This window comes from Panthera uncia (assembly GCF_023721935.1).
Source record: "Panthera uncia isolate 11264 chromosome E2 unlocalized genomic scaffold, Puncia_PCG_1.0 HiC_scaffold_19, whole genome shotgun sequence".
Classification (NCBI taxonomy): Eukaryota; Metazoa; Chordata; class Mammalia; order Carnivora; family Felidae; genus Panthera; species Panthera uncia.
This window is the reverse complement of record NW_026057588.1, coordinates 14,585,019-14,599,246: the sequence shown is the minus strand read 5'-3', so window position 1 is coordinate 14,599,246 and position 14,228 is coordinate 14,585,019. Positions and strand designations below refer to the sequence as shown.

The 14,228-nt window shown below is 47.6% G+C and overlaps 1 protein-coding gene across 3 annotated transcripts in view; it reads left to right on the top strand.

Annotated features, from left to right (window-relative positions):
- Positions 1-14,228, top strand: part of SIPA1L3 (signal induced proliferation associated 1 like 3) — a 238,095-nt gene that overhangs the window by 79,481 nt on the left and 144,386 nt on the right. Inside the window, exon 1 of one of the 3 annotated variants that reach the window (XM_049621717.1) lies at positions 1,188-1,559. The exons of the other annotated variants lie outside the window; for them this stretch is intronic. The gene's annotated coding sequence lies outside the window, so the exon portion shown is untranslated. Of the gene's footprint in view, positions 1-1,187; positions 1,560-14,228 lie in introns of those variants that run through there. 3 annotated transcript variants of the gene reach the window in all.

The following is a 14,228-nucleotide window of genomic DNA, read 5'->3' as shown; positions in this document are numbered from 1 at the left end:
GTAATATCTGATAATGGGAGGTAGGCCCGGCCTCCCACCAAGACCCATAGGTGGGAAATTCCCAAATCATAAGGAATACTATGGGCAGCCAAAATGTTTTTAATTCTTTAAACATTTTATTAAGCTCTGTGTGTGTGTAGATATATAAGCAAGGGCACATGCTGAAAGTGTGTAGCTAGATGAACTTTCACAAACTGAACACACTCATGTAACCTGCTCTAAGAACAGTATTTCTAGCCCCCAGAAGTCCCTTTCCTATTCTATCCCAGTTACTCCTCTCCTCTAGGCAAAACCACTCTCTTGATGTCTCACACCTGACTTTGAACTTTATGTAAATGCTCCTTTGTGTCTGGCCTTTCTAGTCAACATTATGTCTGTGAAAAGTCCATATCATTGCATGTAGTTAGATTTCATGCCTACTCACTGTATACAGTCACAGGGAGGCCTTACTGGCAGGAAGAAACCAGCCTTGAGAATAGCTAGAGCAAAATGTGCAAAGGCCCTGGGGTAGGAATAAGCTTGGAAGGGAAAGAAGGCCAGTGTGGTGGGAGCATTGAGCAATGGGTGAAATGGAAGGAGATGCAGTTCGAGGGATTTTTTAAGCAAGAAAGCAATGTGATGTGATTCCTGCTTGATTTGATCACTCTGGCTGTGTGTGGAGAATAGAATCTAAGAAGGCAAGAGGGGACTCCAGGCCACCAGCAGGGATCTGATGGAGTTGTCCAGGTGAAAGATGAGGGTGGTAGCTTGGCTTAGAAAAGAGGAGGGGGCGCCTGGGTGGCTCAGTGGGTTAAGCGTCCGACTCTTGGTTTCAGTTTAGGTCATGATCTCACGTTTGGGGAGTTCGAGCCCTATATCAGGCTCCAAGCTGACTGTGCGGAGCCTGCTTGGGATTCTCTCTTCCTCTCTCCCTGCCCCCCCCCACCCCGCCCCCGCTGCCTCTGTCTCTCTCAAAATGAATAAATAAACTTGAAAAAAAGATAAAGAAAAGAGGAGAAAAGAAATGGATTTAGGAGATATTTTTGGAAACAGTGGCAATAGAACCATTCAGTGAACTTGCCATGGAGGCCATGGAGGATGAGGGAAGGGAAGCCATAAAGGATTCTGTTGCGTGTCCGCATCAAAATTTGTTGGCTCATCCCTGCTAACAGACACTCAGGTTGTCTCCCATTTTCCTCACTTACAGAGGCCGCTCCAGCCAACACCCACATGTACACATCCTTGCCGAGCTGGGTCTCAAAGGATCAAGGGCAAGGTCATCCAGACAGAGGGGACTGCTCGAGCAAAGGCTGGGGCTTCCCCTACACCAGTCCCAGCTCAGACTGGAGCGTAGGCTGCAGAACGGTAGCGGAGGACCTGAATCAAGTAGACTTGCTGCCTGTGTTGAGATGTTCTCCCATGCTCTCCCCAATACCGCCCCCCCCCACCTTCCCCAGAGCTGCTTTCTCATCTGTTCCCCTCCCCTCTGCAGGTTAGTCCAGAACTTCGGCCAGCAATGCAGTAGCAGGTGTTTATATTGGAGTTGCTGCCATACGAGGGGCCCTTGCTCTCTGTGCGAGGTCAGTTTTGTTTTCCTGTCTCGTGAGTCACAGTGGGGCTTAAAGCATTGGCTGGCGAGGCCTTTGGTTTGGGGCCAGCCGTAGAGGATGCCTGGCCTGCAGGAAATGAATGAGAAGGCCTCCTGTTTGTATGAGCTTGATTCTTTTGTGTCTTCTGTCCCCCGTTCCCTCCTGTTTCTTGTCTCTGGCCTTGTTCTTGAGAGTGTGGGTCCCTCGGGCAGCAGCCGCTGCAGGCCTCTCTCCCCTTTTCTGAGAGACTTTGGGCATTTGGGAGACTCTAGGCCACTCGGCTAGAGAGGGCAGCTCAGCCAGCGTGAGTTTAAAACAGTGTGACCTGCAAGCATCGGAGGAGAGAGAGCCCCCTGCCGTTGTCTCTCTCTGCCATCCGTGCCCTCAGGTCCCTGACGATCTGGCTGCCACCATGGCTTGGGCTTCTTTTTTGTGCTATGGGGAAGGGCTGGCCAGACTGACGTGTCAAAATTAGCATCTCCGGGAATCTGCTTCCTACCTGCCCAAGGGCTGTAGAATAGGAGGAATTATGGATCACAAGAAGGTAACATCTGACATGTTTCAACTCATACTAGGTCAAAACAAGAAGGGGGCAGGAGGGACAGCCTTGAAGGAGAAAAATATAGGGCATTAATGAGTTCAGCTAAGTACTCTCCCAGGTTGCTAGAGGACGTGTGAATCATTGCAACCTCTTTAGAAGGCAGCCTGAAAAATATTTTTTTATTTTCGAATGAGCAGAATATGCACGTGATAAAACATTCAGATGGCACCCAGAAAGTAAGTCTCCCCCTGCCCATCCACTGTAACCTAGTTCCCCTCCCGCGAGGACACCCATTTCAGGTGTGTTCTTCCAGAGACTCCATACAAAACCAAGCGGATGCTACATACACAGCTCTACATCCTGATCTTGGAACCCCTTCCGTAATATAACTATATAATACCCATAAGTAGTCTTCAGTATAGCAGTCCTGCTCCTGAGAATCTACCCTATAGAAAAAAATGGCCCCAGTGCCAAAGGATGTTTATTACAGTATGGTTTTCAGGGGCAAACCAACCAACCCCCAGAAATAAAATAAATGCCCATTTTTCATGGAATGATTGAGTAAAATATGGCACATCCATACTGTGGAATATTAGCTGCCAAAAAAAACAAACAGTGGGTAAGACCCACTATTAGTTGATTTGGAGGCATTTTTGTGAGAACATTTAAGGGAAAGCAAGATTCAGAGGAGTAAATATGATATCCCATTTATGGAAATTATAATGACTAGTGTATGTATCTGTGTTGTATTTGAGTGATGGTATCACACTCCCTTTCTCTTCCACGTCACATGGCCTTCTTAGCCCAGCGTTCTGTCTGGAAGATGTTGCGGTATCCTTAATTGTGGTCCAGACAAACTTCATACATTGGTCAATGTTAGAGATCCCTTGGGAGGGTGTTCCGGCCACAGGTGGAGAGTCCATGGTGTTGGTGAACCTTCACTTGGACCTCAGACTAGGAGAGGCTAACATGGGTGCTGCGTGAAAAGTCCCTTCTACATGACCATGACAGGCACTTTGACCTACTTCCCTTTCTCTGTAGAATGAATAAAGCAGCGTTTGGTCAGCTGTTTGAAGCATTCATTGCTACCAGATCTGCTGCTTGTAAGAATGACACAGGGGAGGGGCATCTGGGTGGTTCAGTCGGTTAAGCATCCGACTTTGGCTCAGGTCATGATCTCACGGTTTGTGAGTTTGAGCCCCACATTAGGCTCTGTGCTGATAGCCTGGAGCCTGCCTCAGATTCTGTGTCTCCCTCTCTCTCTCTGCCCCTCCCCTACTCATGCTCTGTCTCAAAAATAAATAAATGTTGAAAGAAAGAAAGAAAGAAAGAAAGAAAGAAAGAAAGAAAGAAAAGAAAAGAAAAGAAGAAGAGTAAGGAGGAAAGGAGGGAGGGAGGGAGGGAGGAAGGAAGGAAGGAAGGAAGGAAGGAAGGAAGGAAGGATGACACAGGGGAGTTAGAGAAATGGTAAAGTCGAGGCATCAGGTCCCTGGCTATGTTCCAGATGAAGCTTCTTGGGACAGGCAACACAGGTGATAATTTTCCTTGTGTCCACAACCAAGCCCACTGCACAAGAACCATGCAGTGAAATGTTTCTCACATCCCACTCTTAAACCAGATAAGTCCTACTGCTGGAGAAAGTAGACCTAGAAGGAATGTTCTGGGTGGACACATCCCCACAAGACCGTTGCATTGCACCACTCCAGGGGCACTGTTGGCCCTGTGGTTTGTGATGGCGGTGGCCCTGTAGATGTTCTCTATGAGACTTCATTCCTTCCCCTTTCCTACTTCTGGTTCCAGGATGCATTCTTCCAGGGCTCTGGTGTTTCCCTCAGAATGGGTGTGGCTGACAGTGGTTTGGGGCTAATGACCCCTTTGGGATATAACTTGTCTTCTGCTGGTCTTCACTTGCAGTGGGACTTAAAGGGAAAGGCATAAGGGTCAAATTGACCCAAATTCCTCCCCTGACTAAACCATGTTTATTCACACTGCTTTCTCTCCTCCTCCTCCCTCCCCCCTCTCCTCCTCCTCCCTCCCCCCCCCCCCCCTCCCCCCCCCCCCCCCCCTCCTCCTCCTCCTCCTCCTCCTCCTCCTCCTCCTCCTCCTCTTTCTTCTTCTTCTTCTTCTTCTTCTTCTTCTTCTTCTTCTTCTTCTTATGTTTATTTATCTATTTTGGGAGAGAGCACACGTGCAAACCGGGGAGGGGCAGGAAGAGAGGGAGAGAAAAATCCCAAGCAGGCTCCTCACTGTCAGTGTAGAGCCTGATGTGGGGCTTGATCCCAGAAGCCATGACGATCCTGACTTGAGCCAAAACCAAGAAAGAATCAGACTCTTAACCCTCTAAACCACCCAGACGCCCCTCCCCTTCTTGACTATATCTCTTGCTCCTCCCCACCCCCACTAAAAAGACAGAGAACACTTCTTGTCTCTGTTTTCTCTCCTACATGTTGTTGATCAGAAGTAAGAGCTCCCTTCTTTCTGGCTTACCTATTTCTCTGTGCCCCTCAGAGATGGAAGGACCTTGTTGTTACTGACTTAGAAGCTTGACCTTGCTTATGGTGTGTGTATGTATAAAAGGATGACCCTGAGGTTTCTGATTTGAGCAGATGGGTAGCTGGTGGTGTTTAGTGGACCAGTCTCTACCAGTGGATGGGAGAGAAACAGGTATGGGTAAGGATATTATGTTGATAGGTAAGGATCCGTGTGCGTATATATACGTGAAGAGAGAGAGAATTTAACATCTTTATTGCAAATACAAAAATGTGCCCCACAAAAAAAGCCAGGCAGTGATTTTGTTCATTTATTTAATTCATTTAACAGGCATTTGGTGACCTGCTGTCATTCTGTGCACAACCTGAAGCTGGCAGAAAACCACTTTGGAAAAATTCACGAGACATGTGCATCTTTCTTTTCAGCCTTACGCTCGTGGCCATCCCATCGTCAATGAGGCCTATGTGTCCTTGATTTGAAATTCACATCTTTACCAGCCTCCTCCTTTCCATTCCTCTGCCCTCGCCCTGGTCCCAGCCACTGCCTCCTCTCCTTGGGTATTACAGTGGCCACCTCATCATTCTCCCTGCTTCTTTTAAACCCTGACCATCTCTGCACAACAGCCAGAGAAATCTTTCAGAAATGTAGATCGGAACACATCACTCTCCTGCTTCCCCTCATACTTAGACTAGAAAGCATGTGTATGACCGCGGCTCACAGGGCGCTCTGGATGTCTGCCACGTCCTGGAGCGTTCTCTCTTGCACCACAACCATCTAGCCACACAGGCCTCCGGTGCATTTCCTTGAACAGCCTCCCACATTCGCCTCCATCTCCTGGGATACTTTTTTTTTTTCCCTTAACTTTCATTAGAGACTTTATTATCAACATAGTGATTGAATCACAGTAGCCCTTTGAGTGCCTTTTAATTGAGATATAATTGACATGTCATAAAATTCACTCTTTTGAAGTACACAATTCAGTGGGTTTTGGTGTATTCACAAGGCTATGCAACCATCACCAGTATCTAATTCCAGAACATTTTCATTGGCCCCAAAAACAAAACAAAACTCATCAGCAGTCATTCTCCATCCCCCCCCCCCCCCACCCCCCCCCCCCCAGCCCCTGGCAATCACTAATCTACTTTCTGTCTGTCTGGATTTGCCTCTTCTGGACATTTCATGTAAATGGCATCATACAATACATGGTCTTTTGCGACTGGCTTCCTTCACTCAGCATAATGTTTTCAGTGTTCATCCATGTTGTGCATGAATCAGTGCGTCATTCTTTTTATGGTTGAATAATATTCCATTGTGTAGATGCGCTGCTTTTTCTTTATCCGTTCTTCAGTTGATGGACATCCTGGAGACTCTTACTTCCACTTTTCACATGACTTCCTTCTCCTTTCTCTTCAGTTCTGGGCTAAAATTTACCCTGGTTTCCTACGTGGTACTTCTCACCATTCGTACTCATACATGTATTTGTTTGCCTGTTTGTTTATTTTCTGTCCCCTGTTCTGGACTGTAAGGTTTGTGAGAGCAGGGACTGTGCCTGCTTTTGTCTACCAGGTCTCATACCCTGGCGTGCACAGTGTCCAGCCTAGGGGAGCATTTCATAATTACTGAGTGAGTGTCTCAGGAGATCTCCTATAGGTCTTATTTTACCTCCTCCTAGGGCAAAATGGTTGTAATCCGGTTCTGTGAGAAATTCGGTACCTAGCTTTCTGCCTGCTCTTGAGGAGAGATTGAGGGTCCTCTAAAGCATGAGGACACTTCAAATGGTGGCAGGTTTCTTGAGGGGTTTCTCTGGTGTGGAACTCTGTGGCCCATTGGCCGTCTGCCGTGTAAGACCATAATATCCTTTGAAAGTACACTCGGCTGCCGGTAGCAGAGACCAGAAATAATAATAGTTTACATTCCACGGAAGGTGGTGTCTCTGGTGATTAAAATGTCCAGAGGTTGACAGCCCTTGGCTGGTATGGCAGCTCCACAGATGTCAGGAAAAGCAGGATCCTTCTGTCTTTCTGCTTTACCATCCCTAGCAGAAGGCTTTCATCCTAAAGGTGGCATCGTGGTCCAATATGACCCCTGGTGTCAAGCTAGAGAGTCTGAATCCAGATGGGAATTGGGCAGCGGGGTGGGGGTGGGGGGTGGTTTACAAAATTGTAGTCCACTCCATGTTTCTGGTGAGGAATTTTCCTTGAAGCCCCACAACAACTTCTGCTTACCTCTTGTTGGCCACCCCTAGCTGCAGGGCAGGTTGGGAGATCTTGCATTAGCTGAGCACTCGGAGAAGAAAGGGAAGGATGGCTACTGGGTGGGCAGCTAGCACCCAGTAGGTCTGTTTCCTGCCCACAGTACCCTGGGCCCTGGAGCCAGCTTCTCCTCCCTGGCCCGGACCTTCAAGCTTCCTTCCTTCCCTAAGGGGCCAGAATCAGAGCAGTGCCTTTCTCTGTGTGTCCAGTGGAGCAGAGAGTGGGGTTTTGAGGCTTTTCACAGACCTTCCATCCAAAAAATTCACCATGTCACCAGCAATAAGAACAATGGCAGCTCACCTTTATCAAACATTCGCTATGTAATAGGTTTTGTTCTAAATATTTTTCATAGAGGGGCGCCTGGGTGGGTCAGTTGGTTAAGCATCCAACTCTTGATTTCATCTTAAGTCATAATCCCAAGGTCGTGGGATCAAGTCCTGTATCAGGCTCTATGCTGAGCGTGGAGCCTGTTTAAGATTCTCTATCTCCCTCTCCTTCTGCCCCTTCCCTGTTTGCGTGCATGTGCAGTCTCTCTCTCTGTCTCTCTCAAAATAAAAAATAGAAACCTAAAAAATAAATAAATAAATAAACATTTTCATAGAATAATTTATTTAGGCCTCACAACACCCCAATTATTATTTATTATCCCCATTTTATAGGTGAGCAAACTGAGGCACAGACAGGTTGAGTAATCCTAGATGTTCTTGCTAATGATGTTTTTTTTTTTCATTCTTCCCTTTCAATATATTATGAATAAGAGGATTAAAAAATAAAGACTGACCTATTTTGGTAGATTGACCACTCTTCCATCTTCCATCTGATTAGCTGAGATCTGTGGGAGTGCTTTGTGGAAAAGCACCCGGCAGTCAACCACATTGACGAGCTGTCTTTATGGAGTGCAGGAAGGGGCTTAACTGTTGGCACATCTAGCAAATGGCTGGTGACAGGAGGAAAAAGGACCCACAAGCTCTGCAAGATTTCGCCAGCCTGGGAGCCTGGGGCCAGCAGACCCCAGTGCAGTTGTGCCAGCGGGCTGGGCTTGGCCCTTAAAATCAGTCTCCCCGACTGCTCTTACAAGTCCATAGGGAGAAAGAAGGCAGCTTGCAGTTCAAGTCCCCCGAGAATTAATTCAGACACCACGTCATCCCTGGATGCCTGTGACCAGTCATGCTTAGTGGAAATCTGATTCCCAAAGTTCATCTCTGAGTCCTTTTGAGACACTTTCAAATCCGTGTTCGTGGCCGCTCGCACTCTCCACAGCCCGTGGCAGCCAGATCCTGGCTGCGGCAAGATGTCTTAGTTAGGCGTGCATTTGGCTGCAAGTATCGGCCTGAAACAGGCAGCATTGTCATTTCAGTACATAAGATGCCGTGTGTCAAGTAACATCTGGAGGGAGAAGATGTGGCTCAATGGTGTGGCAGAGGGCATGGTCAACGCCAGCGCTCCTCTGACTCTCTTACCCCCTCGTGGCCACAGATGGCTGCCGAACCCACTTTCCCAGGGGGCCAGGGCACCCAGAGAATTCAGTCCTTCTGTTCTGGCAGAGTAGTGTTCTGGAGACAAGTGGGACCCTCTCAAATCCGAGTAGCATCACACCTGCATTTCAAGCTAGTGAAGGGACAAAGACTGTGAATGAGTCTTTTTAAAATTTTTTTTTATTTTTGAGAGAGAGACAGAGCAAGTGGGGGAGGAGCAGAGAGAGAGAGAGAATCCCAAGCAGTCTCCACACTGTCAGTGTGAAGCCCAGTGTGGGGCTCGAACTCACGAACTGCGAGATCATGACCTGAGCTGAAACCAAGAGTCAGACGCTTAGCCGCCTGAGCCACCCAGACGCCCCTGAATGCGTCTTTTTGTGAGACGGACACTCTCCTAGAATTCCTGAATGAGACATCTTCACTTACACCAACATGAAGATACGCTCCTGTGTTCTCTTCCAGACACACTTGTATTTTGATCCATCTGAAGTCGATGTCTGGATGTGGAGTCAGATGTGTTTCGGGGCTCAGCCCATACTCTTAACTGCTGTGTTTGGGAAGTGGCATTGTTGGCCGTTCTGGAGCCAGATCAACTAGGTTCAGATCCCGGTGGATTTGTGCCATCTACTTGCTGTGTGATCTTGGGCAAGTTACCTCTCTGTACCTCAGTTTGCTGGTCGGTTAGAAATGGGGATGCTAGCAGACCCTCTTCACAGGGTTGTTCTAAGGGTCAAACGAGTTGATAGTTAACTGAAAACAGTGCTGGCATGTAGTCAAATCAAAGCAAAAACCTCATGCTTTAAACCAGAGTGAGAATTTGCAAGGCCACATGGGTCTGGGAACTCGGCAGGGAATCCCAGTCAGTGGGGGAGTGAAGTGTGTCACTGAGGTTACCGTCTCTTCCTCTTTACAAGAAATTGCCAGCCGCGGTCTCAAAATGTCTGTTCCTGTGTATGCTCCCACCCGCGGTGACTGAGAGTTCCCCTTAGCCTGTAACTTCAATAACATTCGGTGGTGTCAGAGTCTGACATTTTGGCCAGTCGGCTGTGCGTGAAGTGGTCACACGTTGCTGCTTTCCCTCAGCAGTTTCTCTGCAGAGGCCTGTCTTGAGCCACTCTACCGCGGAGTTACTTAGGCTAGGCTAGAGGTGGGACAGTGAAGCCCCCAGAGCCCTATGTCATGATGCTTATCCTCTGTGGGGGACAGGAAATGAGGATGTACGACCCTGGAAGTCAGTGACCCAGCCCTAGTCATATCTGTGGACTGAATCAATCAATGAAAGAACTAGTGCTAAGTCGTTAGTGTGTTATTAATAGAATATAGGTCCTAAGAGAAAGCATGATTAATTGCAAGATGATCTCAGCGGCTGCCATACAGTGTAGCAGTTGAGGGCCTAGATTTTCCCAAGGCAAAGTCTTTTCTTCGCACAGCAGCTTTTCTTTGTTGGCAGGTGGGTAGAGGCAGTTGAATGAACAGATATTTTCCTAAGTCCCTATTCCAAAGGGATGAGGATGGGCATAATGGGAATCTTCTCTAAATGAAAGATGATTGAACCTCTTTATTAATAGGTGGGTAGGTCCCTGTGGCCCCAATGTGAAGCTCTGGTAAAGTCTAGAAAGGAGAAGGGAGCTTGTAGCAAAAGCCCCCAGTGAGCTGGGTTCTCCTTTACCTTAAGTCTTAGTGCCTAGATCAGCCACTTGCACAGCGAGCTGCGCGGAGGAGAAAGGTCTGGCTGCCCCCATGAGCACTTGGTCAGGAGGAGTGCATGTGCCGCGGGCGATCTTAGAGGGTGGATGAACACTGGCCAGGGTTGTGTGTCCTGCTCTAAGACAGAGCACCAGAGGAAGCCACCATCTCTGGGCACAGGGAGAGAAAAGAGCTGGTGCCTCGTCCTAGCCCTTGGGGCTAGTAATCCTGCCCACTGGAAGGGCAGGTGCCAGCCACCGTCGTAATCTCTGACCCGTCAGATCAGCCACCACTTCTTGACCTGGTCTGCAGGGAGGACCAAGCCAAGGGGAGTGGAGAGGTGTAAGCGGATGATCCTTTCCGTACGAGCTGAGATCAAAATCCAAGGGAAGAATAGAAATGTGAGGCCCAGAAGTACAGGAGCAGAAAGGCCCGGGTGCTCGGGCTGCTTTGGGATCAGAGAGCAGCACCCTGGCTGGTTGCCCCTGCAGAAGCACCTCACGCGGAGCCATGGCAATAATGCCTGCTTCATTAAGATGTCAGTGAGGATCAAAACCAAGGTCAGTAACATGTTAATACTTTGAAATGTGATAGAAGAGATCGGCTTTCCATGTTACTGTGGAGTGGTAGAACTTCTGTCGGACACTTCCCCGAAAGCCCAATTTTTAAAGCAGAAAACAAGTGGAGCTGCTGTGTTGCTAAATGGGGGCATGGGGTTCCGCAGCCTCACCCGCTGCCTCCCCTTACCCTCTGCAGTCTCGCCTGAGGACCGTACCTCTGGACCCTCTAGAGAGGCCTGGCTCTGCCTCCCCCTGGGCCCAAACAAGCCACATAAGCGTTCTGAACCTCAGTCTCCTTATCCATCAAGTGGACGGTTCAAACTGGATCAGAGTGTTCTTCACCCAGTTCCTATGGACAGCAGCTTCAGAGCCCTTTGGCATTTTTGAAACACAGTATTTTGTGGGGGTATTTTTTCCCCCCTCTTTCCGGAGAGACATGACACAGTTTTGTTTTGTCAGCTTCTTAGAAAAGATCGTGTTCACCGAAACATGAAGGAATGCTGTATTGATTTCTGAGGTCCCTTCCGGTTCCATCAGTCAGTGATTTCTGTTGTAAATGACAGAATCTTCCCAGCTCAAACTGGCTTAAACTGCACAAGGAAGTTAATGGCTCTGGGACCTGAAAGTCCCAGAGCTGGCCTGACTGGAGCCAACACTCAGGTATTCTTGTCAGGAAGCTATCCTTCTCCGCTTCTGGGTTCTGCCTCTGTCAGCTTTGACTTCTTTCTCCGGTACCCCCCCCCCCCCACCTCCCAGGTGGCAGAGAGGCCTTCAGCAGCCCCTACCTTCCTTCCATCCCATCCCTTTCCCCCCAGTAATTCCAGCAAACTTTCCAGGGCCTACTCTGATTGGCCCTGCTTAGATCATGTGTCCCTCCCAGAGCCAATTGCTGTGGCTGAGGGGAGGAACCAGTCAGACTGTGAGTCAGGCCAGGCTATCCCCTCACCCCAGCTTCTGTCATCTAGGATTCTGTTTCTTGGTATAAACCCTGGGAAGCGAGACGCGTGGCCCTGCGACCAGGTGGGCTGTTGCTCTGGCGGGTGTGCTGGGATTGATGAGGCAAGTCCAAGGGCCTCTTCCCTTCCCAGGTGGTGTGAAGAGGGGCTCTGGGAGGTCTGGGGTCCTGGCTGAATTGCTGACCCTGTAGCCCACCTTTGCTGCCATTTCCACAACCCCTCAGCATCGTCCTCTCTGCTGTGACCCCTCCCATGTGTGAGGGACCCCACACTGGTGGATATGACAGCTCCCTCCAGTCAGAGAGATGTGGCACCACCACACGTCACTGCTGATGTGACTTTAAAGAGCCATATACATCACTCTAGAGAAAGGAAGGAGGAAGAATGAGAGTGGCAGAAAAGCAATTTCCGCTGTATTTTAAAAGGCAGCTATTAAAATTTTACAGGAGCTTTATTGCAGGGGCTTTCTGATCATCCCAGGAATTTTTTTTAATGGAAAGTCTGGTGATAAAGGAAATGTTCTGGGTGCTTCTGGTTCCCTCATGCCCTGTCAAGCATCTTGAAAACCACAGTTGTCAGGGCTTCATAGACCAGCTTGGGGGAAAGCCAACTACCCAAGAGACTATTTCTGAGTTTTTAAAGAGAGTGTGTGTTTTTCTGTATTTGCTGTTTCTATGTATAGTAACTCTGTCTAATTTCATTTTGTGCTTTCCTAAATGCCTTGGTAGTGAGCTATGGGAATTGTCAAGAACTGCACTCAACTCTGCCCTTCTGTGTAATTGAGTCATTTGGTTTTGTGAACAAATGGAAATTCAGGTCAACCTGCTTAAGTGTAAAAAGAAGCATTTGCACTTACTTCCTGGGACATTGTGCACTGAATAGCTTCAGGTGTGGCTAGATCCAGAGCCTCACATGAGGTTGCCAGGACCCTGTTTCCTTGTACTTCGTGGCTCTGTATTCTTTTGTGTTGGTTTTGTTGTCAGATAGGCTCTGAAGCCGCTCTGTGTATATATCCAACCAGCTAAGCAGTGCCCCAAGAGAAATAAACCCATCTCTTTCCCTATAGTCCCAGGATATGTCCTGAGACTGCTTTTATTGAATCTAATCACCATGGCTTCAATGCCAGGGCCACCCGAGCCATCTCTGAGGCAAGGAGCAGGAAAGAGGAGGTTAGTGGCTTTGTTGGCCAGACCTGGATTGTATGACTAGCCCTCCAGGACCCCTTCCCATACAGTGTTCACAAGGATCTGAATCTGCCCCACACTTCCCAGTTATCACCTTCCCTAGGAATCTGCTCTGCCTTTTCCCTATTGGGATTCTTAATCCTGGGTCCATAGACCCTTGAAGGGTCCCTGGGTAGAATTTAGAGGATCGTGAAGTTGGCTGGGAAAAAGGTTACATCTTTATTCCCTCTGCCATCTGGAATTTAGCATTTCCTTTTCTTCAGAATGAGAGCCAAAGCTACAGTTGTATTGCAGTACCTGTGACTTTGTCACCACTAGAAATTAAAAATATTTCCATATCACATTACGATTGTTGCAGATATTGCAAAATATCACTTACACTCATCTGTTTCTAAATTACTATGGTTATTGGACACACCATTAGGATCTTATAATTTAAAGCATTCATAAAGAAGCACGAATATTACTGTATCTCAGATTAGGTTTTATTTTACGGATACTTTGATATCTTAATATAATTGGTTTCCTTTATAGCCTTGGGTATTGTATCTTGTTGACTTAAAAACATGATTCTGAGAAGGAGTCCACACTCGTCTTTGGCAGGCTGCCCACAGGGCTGTCTGGCATGAGAAAAGTTAAGAACCCCTTTGGGTTTCTCCAGGAACCTCTAGGAGCAAGATTATTGAAGACATCCTGATTCCTAGATTCTGGAGAGCTGGCTAGCTACTCGCTAGGTTTCCTTCCTGAGAGCTGCCTGGAGTTTGAGCTCAGCCTTGGTGTTTGAGTAGCGTTTGGGCATCGTGCTATTGGGGAAAGGGAGGCATTATCTGCCTGTAGTTAGCTCTCTCTTCATTGACCGCCATGGCCACTGGCTTAGCCACATGGTCAGGAGTAGGTGAGTAGGCTCTGGAGCCAGGCTTCCTGGGTTCATCCCATCTGTAATACACTTTTGACTGGCCGGGCAGCTTCAGCTAGTGAGTTGTTTTGTTTTTTTTTTTTTTTAATCCATTCTGTGCCTCAGTTTCCTTTTCTATAGCATGAATGTAATCATAAACATCTATTTCTTAGAGTTATTGAGAGAGTGAAATGAGTTAGCACATGTCTGCTAGGACATGGCCTGGCACATGGGGAGTGAGAGTCATTATTTAATGGCCATTCCTTATAGGAAGGTTCTGGATTATCCTCTCAGATCTCATCTCCCTGACTTGGTAAACCTGGGGTAAACAGAAACATGAGGGTGAACAATACAGACAGTGGAGACATTCATTCATCCATAAAATATCTATTCAAATGTGAACAACCATACTAAATATTCAAAAACATAAATTAATAATATACAGTTTTCATGATATAGCCATTCAAATATGAACAACCATACTAAGTATTTTAAAACATAAATTAATACTATAAAGTTACAAGTCAGGACAAGCGCTATTTATCTCTGCCACTTCTCTATTCAAAATTGTCTGAAGGAAATATCCTTATAATGGCCTTCCATCTGCCGCTATCACCTCCC